General features: G+C 43.8%; 1 long non-coding RNA gene across 11 annotated transcripts in view; it reads right to left on the bottom strand.

Moving 5' to 3' along the window:
• Positions 1 to 13,181, bottom strand: part of LOC102075996 (uncharacterized) — a 61,419-nt gene that overhangs the window by 14,244 nt on the left and 33,994 nt on the right. For 8 of the 11 annotated variants that reach the window (XR_269952.4, XR_002056944.2, XR_003214558.1 and 5 more), the window contains one exon: positions 3,740 to 3,796. This is a non-coding gene — a long non-coding RNA (uncharacterized LOC102075996). The remainder of the gene's footprint in view (positions 1 to 3,739; positions 3,797 to 13,181) is intronic. The other 3 variants (XR_003214556.1, XR_003214560.1, XR_003214555.1) reach the window with 1 other exon arrangement.

Here is a 13,181-nt window from a genome sequence, read left to right as displayed (position 1 = left end):
AATCACCAAATAATGGTATCAGTTTTAAACAGATCTCTCAGGCTCTGATTTAGAACTTGAAACCTTTTCACAGTCCTTAAGATCACTTCTGTCAAACGTCACGCTCCCAGTGACATATATTCTGTTCTGACTGAACTATTTTTGCAGTTTTAGACTCTTTCAGCTCATAGACCAGGTTTCCAGGTGTGCTTTCAGATGCACCACCACTTCCACAGCAAACAGCACACAAACAACGTTTTGCAGTTTTGTTTGTGTGGTGGAACATTCAGCAGATGAAGACATAGAAATGTTTCTCAGAAACAGCAAACCACTCCCATGAGCAGCACTGCCAACTACGCCTGCACTTTAATAACCGCTGGACTCACATCAATAAGGACTGGATGTCTTTTATGTCAGAATTCATCATGTGAGAATCAGGCCAGAGCAAAGTTCTGCTCCAAAGGCCCGATCATGAGGCGTGGGCAGCGTTCGGCACATATTCATTAATAGATAACACCAACAAACCGCTGCACAACACGCTGTGCTTCAAAGACTTTCAAATCATATGGAATATTTTGCAGTTACTAATCCTACATGATTAGGACTGAAACAATGAACTGACAACTGTTCAGGCTACTGTAGGGGTTAAAAACAGATGTACGGCTCAGTGATCACCAACTGCAATCCAAATAAGTGATCCATCAACCAACAACTGCGGGCATGTAGAAACCCATTATTTAGTGCAAAACGCTGATGATGAGCACATACACAGTCATGCGTATGAAAGATGTTTTAAGAACACAAGTGGTGCTGTGTGCATGGATGTGAATAGACAATATGCATGACTGTGTTCACCATCTTCAGTGTCGAGTGCTCTTACTTTCAGGACTCTCAGATTTGACTTGGAAATGAAGGCCCACTGAGAGTTTCACTTGAGAAGCTATTTTAAATTCTGGTGCCTTTTAGATTAGTCTGGTGTGATCTGGCCAATGGGCAATCACTATCAGTGGCAACATCTGGCCTTGATTTAACCCTGACACAAAGCGTCCTGTGCAGTTACAGGTAGTAGCCAAAGATATATGACAGAAGGATATAAGAAGGTCTCACCTGGACCAACTTGGCAATACAAAGTCTTTTCAACCCATCATCCGACAAGACAGCACATCTTCTCCTTCCCCACCACAGCACGCTGATGTTGGACAGAAGCAAATGTACATCACTAACTATTTGATTGGTGAAAGTCTAGCATAGAAATATTGCAGTTAAATGTTTCAGACCCACGTGATATAGAAATGCTGACTGCCAAAGTACTGCAAACCAATGACACTCCTGTCATGAAGCCAAGATTACTCAGAAATGAGCACTACAAATATTAGCTCATATGTAGCTAGCTAGCTAATTAGCAGCCACTTTTTAAACAGAAAAGGAGCATTATAAAGCAAGTATCTGTGACAGTCCAACACAGTCAGGACTGTGGTGCCTGGACCATGTGAGGGGGAACAAAGTGTGCGCTGGCAGCAGATGGAATCGTAGCACCGTGTCTCCATTACTCTGGTTGCTTTAACGCAGGGGTACCCAATCCCAGTCCTCAAGAGCTACCGTCCTACAGCTTTTAGATGCATCCTTGGTCAGACACACCTGAATCAAATGAATGGCTTGTTATCAGGCCTTTGCCAAACTTGGTGGCATACAGAAGAGGTCATCAAACCATTTGATTCGGCTGTGTTGGAGTAGGGATGCATCTAAAAGCTGCAGGACAGTAGCTCTTGAGGACTGGGATTGGGCACCCCTGCTTTAACGCCACCTCAGCTCCATCACAGTCAGATTTCCCCCACAGTAGGAAGCAGTGGTATGCTTTGCATTACCATTTACATTATCATATTATTACTCATCATAGATGAAGCTGGTTAAGGGTCACCATAACTATCCTTTAAAAACCTGTTACTATTTAGTTACATCACAGTCAGTGCAAACAAGAAATCTAGAAAAACACTGTTTTAGTTTTTTAATAATAATAATGCATTGGATTTATATAGCGCTTTTCAAGGCACCCAAAGCGCTTTACAATGACATTATTCATTCACACACTGGTGGAGGCAGCTACGGTTGTAGCCACAGCTGCCCTGGGGCAGACTGACAGAGGCGAGGCTGCCATATCGCGCCATCGGCCCCTCTGGCCAACACCAGTAGGCGGTAGGGTAAAGTGTCTTGCCCAAGGACACAACGACCAGGACAGAGAGGCCAGGGATCGAACCGGCGACCTTCCGGTTACAGGTGCCCTTCCCAACCCCCTGAGCCACGGTCGCCCGTTTTTTCTATATTGATTGGTTCAATTGTGTTTTTATGTTGTAGAAAATGTCAAAACGAGCTGTTAACATTTAAGTGTAGGCCTGAACAATGCATGCTAAAGCATACCAATAAACATAATGCTTCCCTTTTTAACCCGCGTTTATACAGTCAGTGGTACATGTAGGCAAAAATTAAGCATTAACATTAGAAGTTGACAGAATGACTTCATTCTCATCTCCATACATGTGCCTGACGACTGAAGAGCCTGAATGTTTCTGAAGGCTTTTTGACGGTCGCAGTACACAGAAACAGCAAAGCTCTCAGTCCATGTACTTCACTTAGACAGCTTGCTGGCAAACACATGCAAACTCATGTGTAATTATTCTTATAAATGGCTGAATAATACTGAAAGTGTGAAATTACTGGATGACTGACATGCTTAGCCCTAATAATGAAACCAGAACAAAGCACGGAGAAAGACACCAGGAGACAGAGTTATATTGAGAAATCTTTGTAGGCGTTCTGCCAGCAACAAACTGTACATCTGTCATGCTGACTCAGAGAAATTACACATGCAATAGGCTGTAGCTTGATTTCACTTTCTTGCAAAAGTGTATTTGAGGAAGCATCAGGCTGTGGCTAATTTAAGACACAAAGGGTGTGTAAATAAAAGAAGAAGGAGTTGTATTCTAGCGAAGAAGGAACCATGAGCCTGGAGCCTATCCCAGCTGTGTTAGGGCGAGAGGCAGCGTGGACAGCTCGCCAGTCTGTCGCAGGGCTGACACACAGACAACCATCCGCACACCACCGTGCTGCACTTCTAATTTCTGTTAATAAAATATTGGTGTTGTGTTTGTGTGGAGTTTGCATGTTCTCCCTGTGTCTCTGTAGCGCTCTTTCTTTCTTCATTTGATTTTTTCCTTCTTTTTTTAAATATAGTGCCAATGACTCAACTCAAGCTGCTTCATTGTAAAAACTCTACAATAATACAAAGAAAACCCCCAAATAATTAGAAGACCTCCTACGAGCAAGCATTTGGCAACAGTGGGAAAGAAAAACTCCCTTTTAACAGGAAGAACCCTCCAGTAATACAAAGGCTCTGGACTGTGAGGGGAGGGGAGTGTGCTGCTTGGTAAGAGATGCCTAAGAAAAGCCTAGTTAGAACTTTAAAGTGTAGCTGAAACTAATTTAATGATTCAAAGGTTTCTATGATTGTAAACACTTTGGCAAACAAGACTCACAGTAAAGAGGAATATGACTGCGATCAATAAATAAACAAAGAAGATAAACGAGGAATAAGTAGAATCATTAACAGCACTAAAGTATCGTACGACAGCTCTGCTGTTTGAGACCAAGGACAGTTCGCGTACATCATTTTTATATATTTACCGTCAACCTGAGAGAGAGCTCAGCGTTCTCTCTTATGCAACAAATATACAGTGTTCTGTATCTGAAACATTATATAACTTACTGAGTCCAGTGCTGTAGTTACATCACAGCCTCTCTGCTTTTCTTCTTCCGCTTCTGCCTGGGTAGAAAAAACAGAGTTAATACACCTGTCACGTCAAAATGTCATTGCAGAGATGAAGAAGAGTAACAAACACTGCAGATCACAAGTTATTCATCTGCTTTTGGCCAGAGTTGGCTAATAAATGTGTTGCCACACCTCTCCAACTGTGACACATATTTCCGTCTGATTTAAGGGACGGCCCGTGGCCATTAGTCAGGCTGGACTGGCCTGTGGACAAGAAAAACAGGACATGAGCAAGGAGCCGCACAAGAACCAGCGAAACGGTTCCCCGTCGATGCTCCTCATCAACCACTTGAAAAGCGTTTTGACCCCAAGCACCACCAGGACCACACATGTACACACATGGGTACAGCAGGATGAGATCACAGCTACAGACTATCAGACGCTCGCCCAGCACAGAGACACGCCCCTCTGTGACACAGCCTCTCAGCTGATACTTCCAAGTCAAACAAAGCGCTCAGCCCAGCCGCTGCCGGTCCCCGCCCAGCAGGAAATGATGAAAGGCCGCCTCGTGTCGCACCTCTGGCTCCTGTCTTAGGGCACTCCTTTGAACCAAATTAATGGTCAGGCGTCAGATTTTGCTGTGGTTGGTGAAAACAAGCGGCGATTTGTCACTTTTTTCAGACAGGCTAAGCAGGTAAAGTGAGAGGAGTTAAGGCTGGGCAGATAAAACATCAGAGAGCTGTGAGGTCACTCAGCTGACAAGTGGAAATTCCCTCATTAATTGAATGACATGAAGGGACAATAGCACTGGTTCCATCCAAGTTTCAGTCATTTGACACCCAAGAATTGAAGTTACTGCTCGGAAATTACACCTCAGTTGTTGTGTCTTTAGGGTTTGTACACAGGATTATATTACAAGAAAGTCAGAATTCAAGATTTATGGTTGTGATGTCACAAATTTACAAGAAAGACGGTTAGATTCACGTACAACAAGATGTCAGTTTCTTAGTATAACTCTCCAAAAGCATGTGTTAGCATGGACTCGTCCCAGGAGGAAAAGAACACACCAGGACACGTCTGACTCCCTACCTGTGTTTAGTATCTCATCAAGACTCGCAGACTTTCACTTCTCTGCTCTACCTGACACACACACTGACACACACGCTGACACACACACTGACACACACACTGACACAACCCTGCCCGACAGCCTCTCTCCCTGTGCTGCCTACCTGGCATTTCTCTGATGACAGCAGAGCATTACACAGACGTGGCGGGTTAATTGTTTATGGCTGGGCTGGGTCATAGCAGTGGATCCTGTTACTTTCCACTGACGTGAGTTCATGGAGGAAGACACGCAGGCAGGTAAACAAACCCAGGCGAGGTGAGTGCATGGGGCATGGAGCGCGCTCACACACACCCACCTCCACAGGCACTCCTGTGAACAAGCCGAGCATTAATGACATCAAATCAGCATCAAGTCAACACAAAAAATGTGGGAGTTGAGAGCTGCTGTAGTCCAGGTTCACTCACCATCTCTTCTGTGTGTACAGCAGGTGACCCTTTAGTTTTTAGTTACAAGCCTCCTTTTTCTTCAGAGTGCGGTCACAGCAACCGCCTCCTTTAAATCCCCAAAACACCCACACTTTGTGTGCTGGCCCCATGTGACGCCATCCTCTAACTGAGCAGCAGCTTCAAGTGTAATTCCTGGCTCTCGCTGTGTCCTGATAGTGACGGATTTACAGTTCCCGCTACTCTCTCCTTCTGTGTGTGTGTGTGTCTCTCTTGTCCTACAAAAATGGGTGTATCTCCCTGAAAAGAGCGAGACAAATGTGAGTAAGAAGCACACCCACGTGAAAAGCTCACTTTCCCTCCCTCCCTCCCTTTCAGTCTCGCTGTCAGCATTTCCTCCAGGATGCACAGTATGACTGTGATTTATAGTGTGTTATATACTTGTGTTCTCTATCCAAGCAGCTGGACAGAATCCCAGCAATGCTAGGGAATAACCGGAGAAATGGTTTCCCCCTCACATACTGTATGGGACCGCACGGGGAACTGAACCGATAATCGCGGCAGCGTTGGCGGCGTGCTCAGCCTGTTGAGCTACACACAGCGGGACCACACACAAACCCCCTTCAGCTCTGTAGTAGTCAAATAACTCCCAGTTCTTCTTGTGCTCCGTTAGTCTCCAACATATGAACTGAATGGTAAACAGCAGGAGAATGAAAGCAGTCGAGGGACTTTATAAAAAGAGTCGCCGTCTCCATGGCAATGCCAGAGGCAAAGAGCCCCCTCCCAACCACCCCAATCCTTTCTGTACACATAGGGAATTGTGGGAAAGCGGATATGGGCCACATAACCTCTCTGTCGGCTAGCAGGCACATCTCCACTCACATCACTACACTTTCACTACATGCAGGTCAGAGGTCAAGGTCAGGGCACCAGTTTGACTTGGTATGAACTAAACTGTTACAGACACAAATCACACTTCTACATCTGATTGTGACCCGACACCTTACCACTGTTCAAAGGTTTCAGTGTCACAGACAAATGTCAATAAAATGGACAGTTTTGCTAAACCTGTATGACATGATATGACATTATAATTCACAAAATCCAATATATCACCTTAAGTGTTTTTTGTTTGTTTCTCATGTTTTTTGCCTTTTCTCATGTAAATAGTGAAATTCAGCCAGAACTACATTCACAGCATTGCTCAAAAACACAACTGCAACCAACAGTTCCTTCTGTCTCTCCAAAGTAATCTAGTTGTCGCTCTGCAAACAGCGACCTGGCAAGTTCCATGTCTTTGCTACACAAATACTTGTCTTTTGATGTGGGAGAGTCTAAATCTAATATAATGTAGTCACGAGGTAAGTGCATAAAATGACCTTCTCTTTCCCTTATCACGTTCCTCTAACCTCGATGGAAAATGTCCCGAGGAAAGGCGCCAAGGAGAACTCACAACACAACTGCAGCTCTTACAGGACACTGGGCTATTCGATGGTGTGATGGTGGATGTTGCTGACATGGGTCAGCTCTGGTGAATGACAGTAACACACACCACAGACTATAACTCCAAACTTATAGTTTGAGCTGCTGTGGCTCCGGCGGTAGAGCAGAAGCGGATCAATCCCTGATACAAAGTCCGGTCTGGATGCCGAAATATCCTTGAGCCTGGACCTTCCCCGGCTGCATCCGCTAAAGTGTGTGTGTGTGTGTGTGTGTGTGTGTGTGTGTGTGTGTGTGTGTGTGTGTGTGTGAGAGAGACTGGGTGCTTGTAGTTGAAGGTTGTAGTGTAACTCCTGACTTTGTGAAGACTTTCTGTGACTGAAGTAAAATCAGTTACTGATCATCCTGAAGGCAGCAAACACAGCAACGCTAAAACTGATGGTGTGGTTATGCTAAACTCACTTTGATGACTTTAATTTACAGTGGTGCCTCGCTATAATGCGGTTCACTTTTCACAGATTTTTTTCCCCCTGCAATTTTGCATGGTTTTTTTCCCCAGCGCATTGTGTTCTGTGTCCTGATTGGCTGTAGACCTCTGTCAATCAATCTGCAGGTGCCTGCAGGTGCATATTTTTCTACGAAGGTTTGAACTTTGAGAGTTTAAACAAGTGAGAAAAGTGTGAAAATGTTCATGCCTGTCTGAGAAAAGTGTATAAAGTGTGTAGTGAAGGGTTTTACAGTCTTAAAACATCTATAATGATTGTAAAATATAAAGCTGGCTACTTCGCAGATTTCACCTATCGCGGGATATTTTTAGAACGTTACAGGGACCACTGTAACTCATAATAGCTTTTATGGATTTGTTTTTCACCCCACACAGCAACCACTTCACACAGAGCACATGTTATTACAAAAGGGTAATGTTCACAGTTCACCTATAAAGTGACCTTAAGCTATGTGTCATGGCATGCAGTGAAAAAACACCACTAATGAACATTTCCATGATCTGCATCCGTTGTTGGTCATGCCGATAGTTTATGGAAACAGTCAAATAGTGTGTTGCTGTGAATTGTGGTTCAGCATTATCTGTCCAATCTCCCTCATATTAAAGAAGGTAAGAAGGGAATAATAATAATAATACATTTGTATTTGCACCTTTTTAAAACCCAAGGTCACCTTACAAAGAGTAAAAGATATCAATAAAACTGTAGATTAAAATAGATTAAAATGCAAAAAACAACAAATACAAGCAAATAAACACGATTTGACAACAAGTAAAATCTGTATTAAAGTGAGTAAGCCAGTTTAAACAAGCAGGTTTGGAGCTGTGACTTAAATAAGGGAAGGGAATCTATATTTCTTAAGACTGGAGGAAGTGAGTCCAGAGCCGGGGAGCAGAGCGACTGAAAGCTCTGTGCACCACAGTGATAAGACAAGCAGAAGGAACAACAAGATGGAGATCTGACAGAGCGGGAAACTGTGGAGATATGAAGCAGATCACAGAGATAAGGAGGGCCAAGGTTATGAATGCACTTAAAGGTGAGAACTAAGATTTTAAAGTTTATCCTGGCTTCCATGGGCAACCAGTGAAGCTAGTGAAGAATTGGGGTGATATGGTCTCTTAAGCTCATGTTATGACCCGAGCTGCAGAATTCTGAAGAAGTTGAAGTTTATGGAGGGACTTACTGGGGAGACCAAATAAGAGGGAGTTGCAATAATCGATCCAGGAAGTAATAAGACTATGGACAAGGATGGCAGCAGCATGGGGAGTAAGGAAGGCACGAAGTCGGCTAATGTTATGTAAGTGAAAGTATGCAGACCAGGTCATATAATTAATGTAAGACTGAAATGAGAGAGTCAAGTATGACACCTAAACTCTTTACCTGCAGGGTAGGAAGGATGGGGGAATTTTCAATATTAATGGAGAAGCTGTGAGATTTGGTAAAGGTAGAGGCTGTGCCAACGAGTAAAACTTCTGTTTTATTACTGTTAAGTTTGAGAACATTTGAGGAGAACCAAGATCTGATCTCCATAAGACAGTTTGAGAGGGAGGTAGGTGGGAGGGATGAATTAGGTTGGAGGAAATGTAGAGCTGGGCGTCATCGGCATAACAATGAAAATTGATAATATATTTTCAGAATATTCGGCCAAGAGGGAGCATGCAGATAATAAATAAAAGAGGCCCTAATACTGAACCCTGGGGCACACCAGCAGAAACAGGATAGAGACCTGAAGAGTGTGATTTAAGTTGGATAAACTGAGTGCGGTCTGAGACACATGAGGTGAACCAGGCAAGGGGGGTGTGACTAATGCCAATGGATGCTAATCCTTGGAGGGTGTTATGAACAGCAAATGCTAAGATCAAGAAGGATGAGGAAGGTTAAAGGACCAGAATCAGCTGCCATCAGAAGGTCATTAGTGATCCTCAACAAAGCAGTTTCTGTTCTGTGATTGGGCGGAAACCAGACTGAAATTGTTCATAGAGATTATGGTCACTGAGGTATGAGTGAAGCTGGGAGGCAACAGCTTTCTCAAGGATTTTCAAAATAAAGGGGAGGTTTGATATTCAAAATCATTGGGATCTGCAGCAGGCTTTTTGAGAATTGGGATGACAGAAGCAGTTTTCACAGATGGAGGAACAATTCCAGTGTTAAGGGAAGAGTGGATAACAATAATGATGAGGGAAGACAAGCTTTAACTAACAAAAGCACAAAAACACTTTTGTTACATGTTAATTCACTCAGTTGGGGCTCATGCCTGACATCCAGTTCCAAATGTGTGTCCCTTTAACCAGCCACAGCTTTCTGTCTCCAGCAGTATCTGGGTCACAACAGTAAACATAAATACAGCTGCTAAGAGAAGGTGAGAGCAGGAGCACATGTGCTGTGTCTCCAATTAGAGAGCATGATCCATGACTACAAACACACGGCTGGGTCAGACCTTAATAAGAGTGTGTGTGTGAAAGAGAGGGAACAGAGAGAGAGGGTGCACACGTGTGGCCTGAGCGATGAGCGGGTTTCTCACTAATGAGGCTGAACTCTGCTTTAACTCCCGCAGAGATTCACCTTGTGACGGAATGAGGCCTGTGTTCACACATGCACACGTACAGGAGAGCACAAACAAAATGGGAGAACAGGATGAAGACGTAAAGCTGCCAATCGCCTCTGTGTTTCCCCGTGTAGGCGGGGATAAAGTTCTCCTGAATGGGATGTTGTTGCACTGCAGGGCAAAGACACAGCAGTGCCACACCCAGTCATTCACAAACACCGGTCAGGCTCCAGGAGGGGAGAGAAAATGCTGCATCAACAGAGCGGGTCAACAAGACGCGAGGAGGTGGAGTAAAACGGCACAAAATAGGCAGAACTTCTTCACTTCACGCACACCACCTCTACAAGGTGAACCATATCTCAGTTTGAAACGGAAAAACTTCCAGAACAGCCAGTTAGCCGTTACATCCTCCACGTCTGTACAAAACAAGCATCGTCTCCAAATTTGTTTCCATCAGTTACATTCATGAGCAAGACGTGCATCAGTTTAGCTCACCGGGATGAGCGGACCATATGCCGAATGGCTGACAGCAGCTGGTAAAAGTTTGAATCCAAGCTGTGGCTCTTTGCTGCATCTCTCTGCTTTCCTTTAGAAGAAAGACAAGTGCAAGGTGGATGATGTTTGAAAGCAACTCTTTAAAATGAATGAAATGCGTGACTCGAGATCAGCATAAGAACCTGCAGAAGGTGCTGCTGGGGTGGACGGTGGGTGTACAAAACACTGAAGCCTTCTGTGGCTCAGTACATTAATGCAGACCTACTATGCTCATTTCTGGTTCTATGTTCTGTTTCCTGGAGTAGTAATTAATGCAACCTGTACCGTACTGTGTTTGAGAAAGCCCCTTTGCCTCCAGAGTGTTTCTGTTAATGAACCATGCCACAATCTTTGTATAAAGAGTCAGCGAGTGTGATCCATCATGTGATGGTGTCACAACAGTCTGGACACCGAGGGCTGCCACAAAAGATCATTTTGATAGTCAACTAATCAGATCATTGGACATGAAGCATGCAGCTTATTGCACCAGCATGCATCTTATATAACTATCATTAGCTTACAGCTTGAAGTGTTTCAGGTGCTAACTACAAATAAAGACAAGATGATAGTTTATTAAACCTTTAATGAAATTTGCAGATTGTCTGGGTGGAGAATATAACAGGACACTGGACTAAACTCTCCACCGTCTCACACTTCTGTTTAATCAGTTTTCTGTTTGACGTTATTCAGCTGTGTGAAAACTAGAACTTTAATCTCAGCCAAACCGATTTACTCAGGAACAAATAAAACCCTGAAAAAAGCCAAACAAGAACATTTGTAAGTTATCTAAGTGACTTATATATCATGTTTAACCTGAGTAGCCAAAGACCGCGGGGGGCTGAAAATGATGTGCCGGGAGTTTGCCGTTCTCGCCGGCTCTAGTGAGCCTCGACCTCCCGGTCAGCTATCGAGCTGGTGGGTAACAGACGTCTCTGAAAACGTCGGAGCACTTTTGCAAATATGTGATGTCTTGATAAACCGAGCAGATATTTGAAGTTTACACAGCTACACAGCTACTGAAAATATGTTAAAAGTTTATTTTGTGACCCAGAAAGATTAATAAGAGAAATATTAAAACTAAGTAGCTGCCGCCATTGTTGGAAACTGGAACTGGCTGAGCCACGCTTTGAATTCTGGGATAGGAAAACATCAGAAGTTTACAGTGTGAAAAACGATACTTCAAACTGGGAGTCTTGGGTCGGAGGACACTGATCCCAACTGCGTGACTCAATCCGTCCTAAGCCAAACACACTGTACTCATAGCCTATTTTTCAGTGGTAGCTCCTACTGGAGTGGGTGTGTCCACGACCACATTTTGCCAAAAGCAGACACACAATCAAGGTGTCAATAATACCTCAGTCACAGCTAAAGTGATGAACATGTGAATCTATTAACAACTGTAATAAAACATACACAACTATGAAAGGGGGTCATTCTACATATTAGCCATTATTTTGGGGTCTTTTGATGATAATAATACTGGAACGTATTTTTAGGATATGATGTTACTCCTACTCAAGTAAAAGACCCGAGTACTTCATCCACCATCAGAATTCAGAGTCTTCAGTGGCCTAATTACATGAAAAACAAGCTGTGTAAACCTGGAAAGTACAGACAGAACAATAAATCATACACAGCGCCAACACTCACACTGCCTGCTGTGTCCACGCTCCGCTCACTCCTTTCCCCTTCAGCCTCTCTGGCTCTACACTGCCTCAAGAAATCTGTGTGCTATCATTCATAGTGCAACACTACTCAAAATGTCATCATACTATCTGTGACTCAACAGGCTAACCCCCCCCCTATCCCTCCCATCCATCTTATCTATCTGCACTTGGGATTTTAGAGCAAAGTGTTTGTGTGAGAGAGCTCTAAGCCAGCACACGCTGCAGACAAATGCTTCGTTCTCCAATGACAGAACACTACATGAAGCATTAGAAGCATGCCTGTGGTTTACCCTCACACAGCGTGGGCTGCTGCGTGCGTGCGACCCTGTGTGTGTGTGTGGCAGGTGCGAGTACACAGAAGGAAGTGACTTGGAGATCCGGAATTCCATCGGAATTCAGTTTTGCTGGTGGGAAGTCATAAATTGCATGACGCAGACTCGATATAATCATCATCACACACCACAGCTGACCCTTTGTGTGTGTACATAGAACATGTGTGTTTGTCCAGCCAGCCGTGTGCTCACGTTAAACCTTTACCCACTTCTGTGTCATTTCATCATAGTTCAGCTTCCATGATTTTCCTGACCTTACGCTGAAATGAAAAGGTGATAGCCGACTGATGTGTCGGTCACGCTCAAATAGAAATTCAACGTATGTTAATCTTAGGGAGGCGAACGGTGATGCTTATGTTAATCTCACGTTGGCACTATGGAAAACAGTGGTTCTGACTACACGATCACATTATTGCAACGATGTCCAAGAAACTTGTAGTTTGATTACCTGTGAAGTAACTATTTCAAAGATGTGCACTGGCTGGGTGTGTGACCTCTCACAGTCAGCAACCGCCTTCAAAGCGACGTTGGCGCATTGAGATGCTGATGAAATACCAATAAGGCTGAATCAGTCTGTTTGCTATCAGTTAGCAGTATAATAGAATCAGTTGGCAATAACATGAAATCCGTTTGTGATAATACAGCAATTAACTGCAATCAGTTATGTAAAAAAAACATACACTGCATACACAGAAACTCAATTAAAGAGAAATTCCCATCAACTTCTCAGATTCTCAGTCCGGCCTCACAGATCTGAAGCACAAAGTGTGACATAGTTACAAAAAGACACTCAGCACAAAGTCAGCTTACCTTTTTATAGGAATATAATCCAAACCAACTGGCCGAGTCAAGGACACCATCGCAAAGAAGACAAGTCGTGCTCATTGGCACAGTTTGATTCAGGTC

This window comes from Oreochromis niloticus, linkage group LG17 (assembly GCF_001858045.2).
Source record: "Oreochromis niloticus isolate F11D_XX linkage group LG17, O_niloticus_UMD_NMBU, whole genome shotgun sequence".
NCBI lineage: Eukaryota > Metazoa > Chordata > Actinopteri > Cichliformes > Cichlidae > Oreochromis > Oreochromis niloticus.
Note: the sequence above shows the minus strand (reverse complement) of the source record. Positions and strands in the feature narration are given on the sequence as shown.